We start from the raw sequence: 12,191 nt of genomic DNA, 5'->3' as shown, positions 1-12,191 counted from the left end.
CGCTAGGCTTGGCGAGGGCCTGGGCTAGGGCCATGACCCCAGCCCCTGGCTGCGGCGAGGGCTTTGTGGGCCTCACCCAAAGGCCGGTGGGGGTTGCTGGCCCTCGTCCAATGGCCGACGGAGGTCGTTAGCACTTTGCCACTTTGAACTAAAAAAAAAAAGAAAAAAAGTAAAAAAATCAATAAAAATTTTAAAAATATAAAAAATTATTAAAATTTATTCACGTCAGTGCCGGCTGTCGTTAGTTATGCCACGTAGGATGGCTGGCGTTGACTGAACTGCGACGTCAGCGATTTCCGATCAAAATTGATCGGATGAACTCAATTGGCAAAATATGAAAAGATTTAGGATTTAATTGACAAAATTAAAAGGTTTAGGAATGGATTGACAGAAATGCAATATCTTTAAGACTTTTTGGACAGTTTTCCCTCCTAAACACTGGATCAACGTTCTTCTTTTATGTCTTTTTGGGTGTTTCATCTGTTTGGTGCTATTCATCGTTTTAGATGCTGATTGTTTAAGGTTAAGAGCTTTGACTCTCCTTGTCTTCTGGAAAACTTCGTCGTTAAAAGTCTTCCACAATACACTATCGTATAATGCAAGGTCAGGTATGCATGGAACTACGTTATATTCGACGACTTCATCCCTTGTAGAGATCTGATTTAGCGGTTTTCTGCATGGGTTTTCTACGTATTTTTAAAGTTATTTTTCTTCAATTGTTCTTTCTTCAAAGAAAATAGGTTATTCATCTTCCGGGGGAGGTGGGATAAAAGCAATGAATATATGGGCCAAAACAGGGTGGTTGAGTTCAATATGTTCACAAAATATAAAACGCTCCCCCTTTATCTTCGAGTATGTAAACATAGGATGTTGATTAAGGGTGCGTTATTTCGCGAAAAATGAACGAATTTAGAAAATATTTTCCTAAAAGTGATTACTTACGAGTAAGAATAAACGAAAAATATTTTTATCTTCCACTAAAATATTTATGTATAAATTGTTGTCGATAATGAAAATATTTTTTATTAACTAATTGATAAAAGCAATTATTTTAGGAAAATGTTTTCCAAACCATTTATTTTTCGCAAAACAAATGGGGCCTAAGGTTTTCTTTATATTCCCATATGTTTTTTTGCCATATGTAGCCAAAAAAATCAATTTTATAATGACTTTAAAAGGAAAATGGTCATCAAATTGTAGATGATACGGCAGGTCCAAATGGTAATTTCCTCAACCAACTTTTCTTGCATATGTCTCTTTGAATGATGTTGCTTATTGCTTACTAGATACTAAGATTAGTCCATAAATCTAATGTACACATTGATGTGTCATATTCTTATAGGATGTGAAAATTTCTCATTCAATTGTTAACTTGATTCTATCGCATTGTTGAGGACATTAAATTTATGAACATCCCATTTTTCCTTTCTCCCTAATTTTAATCTATTTAAGTTTTGCAACCGTTCCACACTACATTAATCATATTTTGCCTCTATATGAGTGAAATCAAATGATTGAATTGAGCAGTATCCATGTACTATAGTGGATTGTACCATCTCTTCTACCAATACACACCCAAAGGGGTGGTGTGGGGCAACATAGTGTGCGCCCACTCGATGTCCAAGGACCTGGTTAACCGATAGGCCCTCCCTCCGGCCATCTACCCGACCAAGTCCTTCGACATTAACGGGTGCTGGTCCGGGTCCGTCACCATCCTCCCGGGTAACCGCCCTGTCATCCTCTACACCAGCAGGGACACCCAGTACCACCAGGTCCAGAACTATGCCGTCCTTGCCAATGCCTCCGACTCGTACTTCCACAAGTGGACCAAGCTCGACGACAACCCCTCGTCATCCCTAAACCCAGCATCAACGCCAGCGTCCGATCATTGCGTGGTTCGAGGGCGGGTAATGCTTCACAGGTAATGCTAGCTTCTGCTTCATAACCCTTCATGGGGCTCGTTCTGTTTCAGTTTAGACCTCGGTTGAGACCTAGAAGACAAATTGTTTAACTATTTGTCGTGGATCGACCCCCAAAAAAAAAAAGACTAGTTGTTGTGGGGATGTCTTGCTTTGATTGGTGAGATTTCTTGCATTCTCGTGTATCTCAGAAACATCAGTTGCGAGGGAGCTTGAGGAGAAACCGATTAAGAAAGTGGACATAGGGCCATGTGCACAGTTCTCCTATGGCTACAATCAGACTTGCATTGACAAGGGGCTTCCCATGGGAGGGGCTTGCGAGGTTGGGGTTGAAGACAGGCGCCACATGAAGTATCCATCCCTCCATGCTGTCCCAGTGAAGCACACCCACCGGACCGGCTACCACTTTCAACCTCCTAAATACTGGATGAACGGACTTCTTATTCGTCATTTTTTATGCTGATCGTTGAGGGTTAAAGAGCTTTGACTCGCCTCGTCTTCTGGAAAACTTGGTCTTTAAAAGTTATACATTATCGTACAATGTAGGTCAGGTATGCATGGAACTACATTATATTCGACGACTTCATCCCTTGTAGACATATGCTTTAGCGATTTTCTGCATGGGTTTTCTGCGCATGTTGAAAGTCATTTTTCTTTCTTTAAAGAAAAGAGGCTACACATCTTCTGGGGGAGGTGGGATGGAAGTAATGAATATAGGGGCCAAAACAGGGTGGTTGAGTTCAATACGTTCACAAAACGTCTCATCTTTGAGCATGTAAAAATAGGAAGCTAACTAAGGTTTTCTTCATATTCTCGTCTGCTTGTTTGCCATACTTACTTAAAAAATCAATTTTATAATTGACATCAAACCATAGATGATGGCACTTAGTAGGAGGCAACATTTAATGGAGAGGCACCTTTGCCAGAATGATGACAAGAACTTGCTGGTCATATGCTTATTATAGGGAGCTGAGACCCTAGCCATCTCTCACCCACGCTCTCCTCCCATCCTGGTTTGCACTTTCTAATTAGGGTAGAGATATGACCACATAGATTGTAATCGATCAAATTGAGCCGTGGAGAAATGCCGTAGTCTCTCTAAGGATGACGAACCACGACAATCGCATCATTTCCAAGTCATGGTTCGTCCGGTAAGCCATGCAGGACCACGCATACAATTGGTCATTGGAAGAGGTCTTGATCATCAATCGGTCTGTGGGGCCATCACACCATATAACTTTTGTTTCTTTCCTTTTGCTTTTTTTGTATTATTCCAATCAATTTCATGGTCCGGCAAAATTAAGATTGTTTTGCAAGCAAAAGTCTTGGTTTTGCACCTAGATGAATCCTTCATTGGCATTAGACTACTCAGACATTTAAAGGGTCTAGATTTTGTGCTGATTTCCCTAGCGAATGATCCCTTCGACAGTCCCATGACTTTCTGCCTTAAAGGGTTCTTCTCGATCTTTCTTCGCTCTCTTCCTTTGTTGCTTCTTGGAGTCCTTGGGATGTAATGTCCGTCAAATGGTGGGAGAGCACAAAAGAAAAGAGGATGGGAATTGAACAATCGATATTGGAAGTGACCAGAAACTAGTGATTAAAGAAAAATATAGGAAGAAAATGTCATTGTAGATACATTTATTTAGCTTAAATCCCCGAAGTGCTGCATGGAAGAAGTTGAAAAACACAATGTAATACCTATGAAAAATGACCTAAACACAGCGGTTTTTTGCGCCTGGCTTAGCGTTATCCTCCTTGCCTTAGCTTGTGGACATAAACGTCTGCAAATTGTCTAGAAAATTGTCATGAGATTCATGTTTTGCTCATCAGAAGTGGTTGGGACTGCCGTCCCATGAAAACTGCCATGAGACATATATAAGATACAGCCTCAATTGGTCCTCCCCTTCGAAAAGTTCATATCCACAAGTAGGCGGCAATGAAATGTTGGGGTCGATTTCGAAGATAAGCTTTTAGTGCGACAAGGATGGAGAGTCTCGTGTGCATCTTGTTGGGTCTCTGCTAGATCTTAGCACAAAAGTTAGTAAACAAGGATGAATTTAGGAAATAATCTTCGTAATGCTGTACACCTGTTATTGGGAAAAAGGAGTCGTTAATGAGAACCCCATTTCCCGATTTATTTTCCTGATGCTATGATCCATGTTCCAAGGTTTCCGAATTTTTATTCATGTGATATCACCTGCTTCAACTAAACGCATCTTACTTTTTTCTTTGTTTGTTCTACTCTCCTGCCGTGGTCTACAGATCTCCACCTCCAAAATAATGATCTGGCAGACCCAAATGGTAATTTTCTCTCCCGACTTTTCTTGCAATTCTCTTTGAATGATATTGCTTACTAGATGTAATGCATACATCCATGTGTCATATTCTTATAGGATGTCAAAAATTCTTATTTAAGTGTTAACTGGAATCTGTCACATTATTGAGTGCATTAATTTTATGAAAATCCCATTTTCCCTTTCTTCCTAATTTTAATCTAATGAACTTTTGCAACCATTTCACACTCCATTGACGATATTTTAAGTGAAATCAAATGATTGAATTGTGCAGGACCCATGTACTACAGGGGTTGTCCCATCTCTTCTACCAATACAACCCCAAAGGGGAGGACTGGGGCAACATAGTGTGGGCAAATTCGGTGTCCAAGGACCTGGTTAACTGGCAGGCCCTCCCTCCTGCCATCTACCCAACCAAGCCCTTCGACATTAATGGGTGCTAGTCAGGGTCCGCCACCGTCCTCCCGGGCAATCGCCCTGTCATCCTCTACACTGGTTGGGACGTCCACAAACGCCAGGTCCAGAACTATGCCATCCTCGCCAATGCCTCCGACCCGTACCTCCAATGGCAACCCCCTCATCGTGTCTGGACTTGGCATCAATGCCAGTGCCTTCCGCGACCCGACCACTGCGTGGTTCAAGGGCGGGCACTGGAAGATCCTCGTCGGCAGCAGTAGGAAGCATCGAGGGATGGCATATTTGTACAGGTATGGTGAATAATCATTGGCACAATCTATTTACACGACGCGGGGATGTCAGGTGGGATAATTTATCATTTGATCGGGACATAGTTGTAACATGAAAATGTGAATTTCATATGCAGGAGCAGGGATTTCATCCATTGGATCAAGACAAAGCACCCGCTGCACTCAGCGCCGGACACCGGCATGTGGGAGTGCCCCGACTTCTTCCCAGTTTTGAAGAATAGCACCAACGGGTTGGACATGTCGGTGCTCGGCCAGGGTGTAAATCACGTGTTGAAGGTCAGCCTTGATCTGACACGATTTGAGTATTACACAGTCGGGAGTTATCACCCTGATGAGGACAGGTATGTGCCCGAAAACACCTCGGCCGACGGGTGGAGCGGCCTGAGGTATGATTATGGCAACTTCTACGCTTCGAAGACATTCTTCGACCCGGCCAAAAACCGGAGGCTCCTGTGGGGTTGGGCCAATGAGTCCTATGATGTCCTCAAGGGATGGGCTAGGATTCAGGTGATTAAATAGATTTACTCTATCATCTTTTGGGGGTAATCTATTCATTTTCTTGATTTGGATGTTGTTACATTCTTTTGCTTTGATGCAGGCAATTTCAAGGAAAATATGGCTTGATAGCCATGGGAAGCAACTGTTGGAATGGCCCGTCGAAGAACTGGAGACTCTGCGGGGTCAAAAGGTTCACATGAGCAGTGTCGAGCTCAACAATGGTGAACTTGTCGAGATTAGAGGAATCACAGCTGCTCAGGTTCAAATTTTGCTCTATGATCTTTAGTTCAGTGTGCCAAAATTTGATTGATGATTCTTCCTGACTGCGTCTTAGTGCTTGTTTCCTATGTTGATTCGTTTACGTAGGACAAATTAGTATTTAGAAGATTACAACATAATAACACATGCTTAGTGAAAAAGCTTTTACTAGTTTATATTGTCCCTGTGAATGTTCACAGGCTGATGTGGACGTGTTTTTCTCATTCTCGAGCCTAGAAGGGGCCGAGCAATTCAATTCCAGTTGGTTGAATGCTCAAGACCTTTGCGGCCAGAAGGGCTCAGGAGTTCCAGGCACGGTTGGACCTTTTGGGCTCCTGACGCTGGCGTCTGAGTACCTGGAGGAGTTCACCCCGGTCTTCTTCAGGATCTTCAAGGTCAATGAGCAAAACAAGCACAAAGTCCTCATGTGCTCTGATGCATGGAGGTCTGTCATAATTAATTTCATTTTATTCGATTTTTCTTGTTCATAATAAGCTTCCTGATGGACCAACTTTGTGATTACGTCTTTAATTCCTCGTTTTGGGGTTAAATGCAGCTCGTCTCTAGAATCAGAAATTTATAAACCATCTTTTGCTGCTTTCTTGGACATTGATTCGAGTGGAAGGAACATTTCTCTTAGGAGTCTGGTAAGTGATACAATCAATCATCAATCATTAAATCATTTCTTGTCCTAGTTGGAGGGTTGCGAAATCGCCAAAATTGGACAGAATTTAGTGATTGCGCATCCATTCAATTGTAATTGTAATTTTGGATATGAATGTCCAGATCGATCATTCCGTGGTGGAGAGCTTTGGGGCCGGAGGTAAGACGTGCATCACATCTAGGGTGTACCCCACTCTTGCGGTGTTCAACAACGCCCGTCTCTTCGCCTTCAACAATGGGACTCGGACAATCATGATCGAGACTCTGGACGCCTGGAGCATGAACCAGCCTGTGATGAACCACGCTATTTCAGGTTTATTTTAGATGCGCCCATGTCTCACCACACGAGAGGATACTTTTAAGCGAGTCATCACCTCGAGGCATTACCCTCTTTTATCTAATTAATTCCCTGGTTTATATTTTTAGATGTGAGAACTTATATATACACCCTGAAGTGCCTTGGGCTATGTTAAACTTATTTGTTGGAAAAATTTATGGTACCAAGCAATGGAAAGCTTCGTTTTCCACCCCGCAGTGATGCTGCTCGCGGGGTGATGATTAATGAAAATAGTCTAAAGTATCTCTACAAGCCCTTGTCACCATAGGCAATGTGTAGTTGTTAGGTTGAGCTCCCGAACGAATGGGCTCCCCGAAAGTCCCATAACACCTGAAACTAGGTCTTCTTTGAGTCATTGCACCAAACAGGGTATATGCATCTCCTAGAGTTCTATGGTAAGAAAACATACAAAGGAGCTTGTTCACTACGAACAGGTTATGGAGCATCCCAGTGACGGTGATGAGCGTGTGATGTGTGGTGGGCTTTATTTTGCCTGGTAGTATTAGAATTATGGCCAATTAAAAGAATAGTCGGTCTTGTATCTCTTGTAAATTAGCACAACTACAAGACATTCAAATATCAAATGCTCTGTTTTGTTGATGATGAGATATAAGAGACACGAATCCTCTCAATTCCGTGTTACATAAAGATAAAGGGAATGCCTAGATTCTGGAGGCCTTTACAATCCAATCCGCTAATTTATTTGATTCTTTAGAACGATAGACTAAACTAAGGTTTGGGAAGTGGGCCAGAAGAATTTTACATTCAATGATAAGAGCCTCCACTTCCCATGAACAGAGAGAAACACCCAGCAGACAACTTTTCAAGCTCAAGTTGTCGTTTCAATAATGTAGTTCAGTTCTGAACTTGAAGTGAAGTGCTTGAGAGTTCGAAGCAAAGCTAAGGTTTCTACTTGAAGAGGTCCTCACTTGTCGCGCGAATCCATCGATAGTCTTGCCTTTGAAGTCGTGACAAACGCAAGCAATGGCGCCGTCTGTCGATTCCTCCCTGTGCAATCTATCAATGTTCAGTTTCAACGTTCCTGGTCTCGGTGGTTTCCATTGTACGTGTAAGTCCTCTAAATCTTGATCTCTCCCTGGATTTCAACTATTCCACTTCTGATAATTTTGATGATTGGCAACAGCTGAAGCAATTACCATGGCAGGGTCTTGGTGCCTGTTCTTGAAGGCAGAGGAGTTTCGAGCAAGCTAAATATGCTAGAGTAGGGCTGCCATAAGCTCAAAGGGCAGAGGCGTTGAGGTGAGATTTTCGTAGTTCAATGGCCATTCTTCAATTCTAGTCACTTGTTTGTCTGAGATCTGGATGTTGAGTTTCGTATGTTCGGGTACTATTTTCCTATTAAACAGATTAACTCTAGTCGGTAGGGCGTTTTGACAAACACTCCATTTAAATAATATGATTTTAGACTGTGTTTTCAATTTCCACACCATATTCCAAAGCTTTTTAGGGGTCTGGTAGGAGGATGAGGCTTGGTTTATGTTCTGTTTGGTCTCTGTTTCTCTTAGTTGGTTATAGCCGCTCTTGACTGAGTTGCATCCTGACTGATTGCATGTCCAGAATAGCTTGTCTACTGTTGATGTTGTTGATAGAGGAATTGCTAGAATGTCATTCATTGTCTGCTAATCGTAGAAGTTTTGCAGTAGCTGCTCGTTGCACTGTGCCTCTCTTGTTCTGATCGGTTCTGCCCCTATATTCATTGTAATTTGTAGGTCCCCCTAGTATGCCTCTTTTGAGCCATATGTCTTCTTTGATTTTGATTTGCTGCCCATGTCCAACATCCCATCTTACCTCCTTCGAGATGGCGTCTCTACCCATTATTAGACTTAGCCATCTCCACGATGGGCAATAACCCTTCACCTCATGCCAGAAATCGCTATGAGAGAAGTAAATTCCTTTCAATACTTCACTCCACAACGCATTTTGGCTCGAGTGACCCTTCAAGCTTGTTTGCCCAACATAGCTCTGTTAAAAGTAAGGTCTCTAAAGCTCAAACCACCCGTGTCTTTCTCGTGCTTCATCATAGCCCATCTCTTCCAATGTAGCCTAGCTTTGGAGGCATGTGTTTTCCACCAGAAAGATGCTATCTTTTGGTCAATAGCCCTGCAAATACATACTGAAATTTGAAGATTGACATGGCATAATGTAGTAAATCGTGCACCATTGCTTTGATTAAAATCTCATTTCCCGCTTTGGATATATACTTTTCTTTCCACCCTTCCAGCTTTATGTTTACTCTTGCCATGATTAATGCAAACATCTACTTTTTAGTCTGGCCCCAATTCGAAAGGGTTCCCAAATACTTTTCTGTTTCGTCAATTTCCGGGACTCTCATCTCCTGAGCCATGTTTTTTCTCAATAGATATGGACATCCAGTGCTAAAGCAAATCCCTGATTTGTCCAGATTGATCTCCTGGCCTTAGCATGTCAATATTAATGTAGGATAGAATCTAGATTTTGACATTACCTAACCTTCTGCAAACAACAGGTGGGTTTATGTGGGACAATTCATATTTAGTCTTGTACCTTTGAAGCGTACATCTTCAACTGCCTTTTGCGTAAGGAAGGATGACATGTTTGCAACAATTATAATTAAGTAGAGAGATAATGGGTCACCCTAACGAAGTCCTCTCGATGGCTTAAAATAGGGAAGGGGTTCCCTGTTGAATTAACACAAAGAGGGATTGTAGTGACGCATTGCATGACCCATGATACCCATATTCCAATGAACCCAACTTCAACATACATGCTTCTAGGAAATTCCATTCAAATTTTTTCTTCTCTTTCTGATTCTGAGTTGATGTAGAATGTCTTTAACCACAATTACATTAGCTTGGATCTATTTGTGGCTCACGAAGGCACTCTGCTCCATTGTTATCAAATTTGGGAGCCAGATTTTAGGCAATTCGTCAAAACCGTGAATATGACTTTGTAGGTAAAGTTGCCAAGCTGGTAGGTTCGAAATTGATCTATCTTCTTAGGATTAGGATTTTTGGGGTTAAGAGCAATATGGGTTTTATTCAGATCTGGGTCTAGAGAGCCGGTGTTCAAAAAAGGCCTCGCCAGATTAAAAACATTATGTTGAATAATTTTCCAATGGTTTTGGTAGAGCTGACCAATTAGCCCATCTGGTCCAGGTGCTTTCAGAGCGCCCAATTGGAAAGTTGTTTCCTTTACGTCATGCATCGTTACACTTCTCAGAAAGCTTTGGTTCATATGGTCTATGACCAAACAGGGACGTTGGTCTAGCACTGGCTAAAAGTTTCATGAGTTCATTGTGCTATTAATGACTGAAAGAAATCCACTGTTGTTTGCTTCAGTTTTTCCAGATCTCGGATCCACTCATCTTCCGTGATTTTCAAACATAGAGATCTTGTTTCTTCGCTCCTCTGGACCATGGTTGCATGGAAATACTATGTATTCTTGTCGCCCCAGTTCAGCTAGTTCATTCTTGAGCGCATACCTCGATACATTTCTTCTTATTTCTATAGCTCTTCAATTTGCAGGTTCAATTGCTGTACCCTCTCCCTGTTGTAGTTCAAATCCTGAGCATTTGTGATCTCCAGAGATCCCTTTTCAGGGACCTTATTTGGCTTTGAGCATTGGAGAATTTTTCTTGCTCCATTGCGAAAGGGCTCGTGATACCTTCTATAATTGTGGAGTAAAGTTACACTTTCTGTTTGGGGGGTGCTCCACATTGATTGTACAACTTTTGCACATTCTTCATCTTCCAATCAATATGTTTCGAATTTGAATTCCCTCTTTCTTTTTACTGTTTCTGCCGAGATTGTCAACAGCATGGGGCTATGATCAGAGCCAATCATTGGTAAAGCATAGACTTCGGCATTTTGGGAACATCACTCTACGTTCTACATTACATGGAATTCTGGCTACTATTTCCTTCACATAAGTACCCCATCCCTGTTGTTTGCCTATGTAAATGCACATCCCTTGCCTTTGAGGTCCATGAGAGAACAATCTAGAGAGTCCCGAAAAGCAGCTAACTTGTAGCATTCAGCCATGCGTTTGACTTCCTTTTCCCAAGGATACAAAATTTCATTAGAATCACCCATAGAGATTCAAGGAAGCTGGTTGGAACGACTTTCTTTATATTTTCCCAGAGTTGGAGCCTTTCTTGATATAAAGGTAATGCATGGACAAAGGTAATTCTCTATTTGTTTTTTACTATCATTTTCCTTTGCATAATTAGTCTAAGACCCAAACATTCTTGGAACATGAAATACACGAAAACAATACCTGTTACCTTATTTGTGTCGAAAAGTTATTATACATCAATAAGGTTGATCCGACAATGACCTCTCGGAGCCCCATCTCCATCCCTACAACTGGCAATGGCATGATGATTATGACATTAGTCTTCAAGCCAAAGCTTGCCATTGCTATTCGAGATCGACCATGGTCCTGGCCTGCAGCTATCTTGCTCTAGTGAGTTCCGTGTGAGTAGTGCTTGGAATGATCTTAGACAACAGAGGAATAAAGGTGGGTTGGCGCCAACTGATCTGGTTCAATCCTGAGGTGGAGACTAGGGAGTAACTCCACATGATGACTCTATTCCCTAGAGATTGGACTGTTGAATCATCTTAAGAATAATGGTTAAGTTATGGAATCATCGCTTTGAACTAGAGGTATGATTCCACAAAACTCTCAACCGAGTTCCTTTCAAGTTACGTTCCAAACAGACCACAAAAAACAAAAAGTTATGCTCCAAACCAACTTTATGCAAGACACCCTCGAGATCGAACAAAAATAGATTACCACTCTCCGACAGAACCACACTGAATTCAGGCAACTTCGGGCACCAACAAGCATGCACAATAGGACAAGTCTTGAAAACCTTACTACCCAAAAAGACCAAGACCAGTACCCTGGAATTTCCGCCACTCCTCACAAAAAACCAATGCATTGAGTACTACATTGTATATGCCAATAGATACCCGACACTGCTCAACCCGCGATTCCTCGAATCTCGAATTGAATTAACAGCAGTCCTGACAACGGAGCAATTAAATCTCTTCTTGGACCTAAAAACATCACTATCCTCACCAATCTTGACCATAAACTTCCCATCCTCCACAGGCAAAATCAAACCCAATTTTGTCAGAATTAGCACCTGTTGGGAAGAACAGAGTCACCTCGCTAGTGTCCGAGCAACAAAGGAAATGGGGTTGGCTGTGTGCGCAGCCGAAAGCCTCGTCGGTCTGCTCCGGGCCGAACAAAGCTTCGATTTTGGAGGAGGAACCGAAGAGGTAGTGCTGAGGAATCTGGTGAGGGAGACTTGAAGATGGTGTTAATTAGGAAGACTTGCATTCTCGGTTGAAGTCCATGGTCGTCCAAGAGCTCGAGGTCCGAACATCAGAAAATGGACTGAGATTGCTGAGAAAGTCTTGGTAAGGGAAGGAACATAACTTGGACTTGAGTTCGGACATGTCTACCAAAAGAAAAATCCAACATGAATTCGACTCTTCTTTTTATTTAA

At 42.1% G+C, this 12,191-nt stretch overlaps 1 pseudogene; it reads left to right on the top strand.

Moving 5' to 3' along the window:
• Positions 1 to 2,036: 2,036 nt before the first annotated feature.
• Positions 2,037 to 8,121, top strand: LOC115662761 (beta-fructofuranosidase, insoluble isoenzyme 1-like; annotated as a pseudogene).
• Positions 8,122 to 12,191: the final 4,070 nt, after the last annotated feature.

The sequence above is a fragment of the Syzygium oleosum genome, unplaced genomic scaffold (assembly GCF_021117445.2).
Source record: "Syzygium oleosum isolate NSW1041296 unplaced genomic scaffold, Sole_v2.1 Sole_v2.06, whole genome shotgun sequence".
Classification (NCBI taxonomy): Eukaryota; Viridiplantae; Streptophyta; class Magnoliopsida; order Myrtales; family Myrtaceae; genus Syzygium; species Syzygium oleosum.
This window is presented reverse-complemented; position numbering and strand designations above follow the sequence as displayed.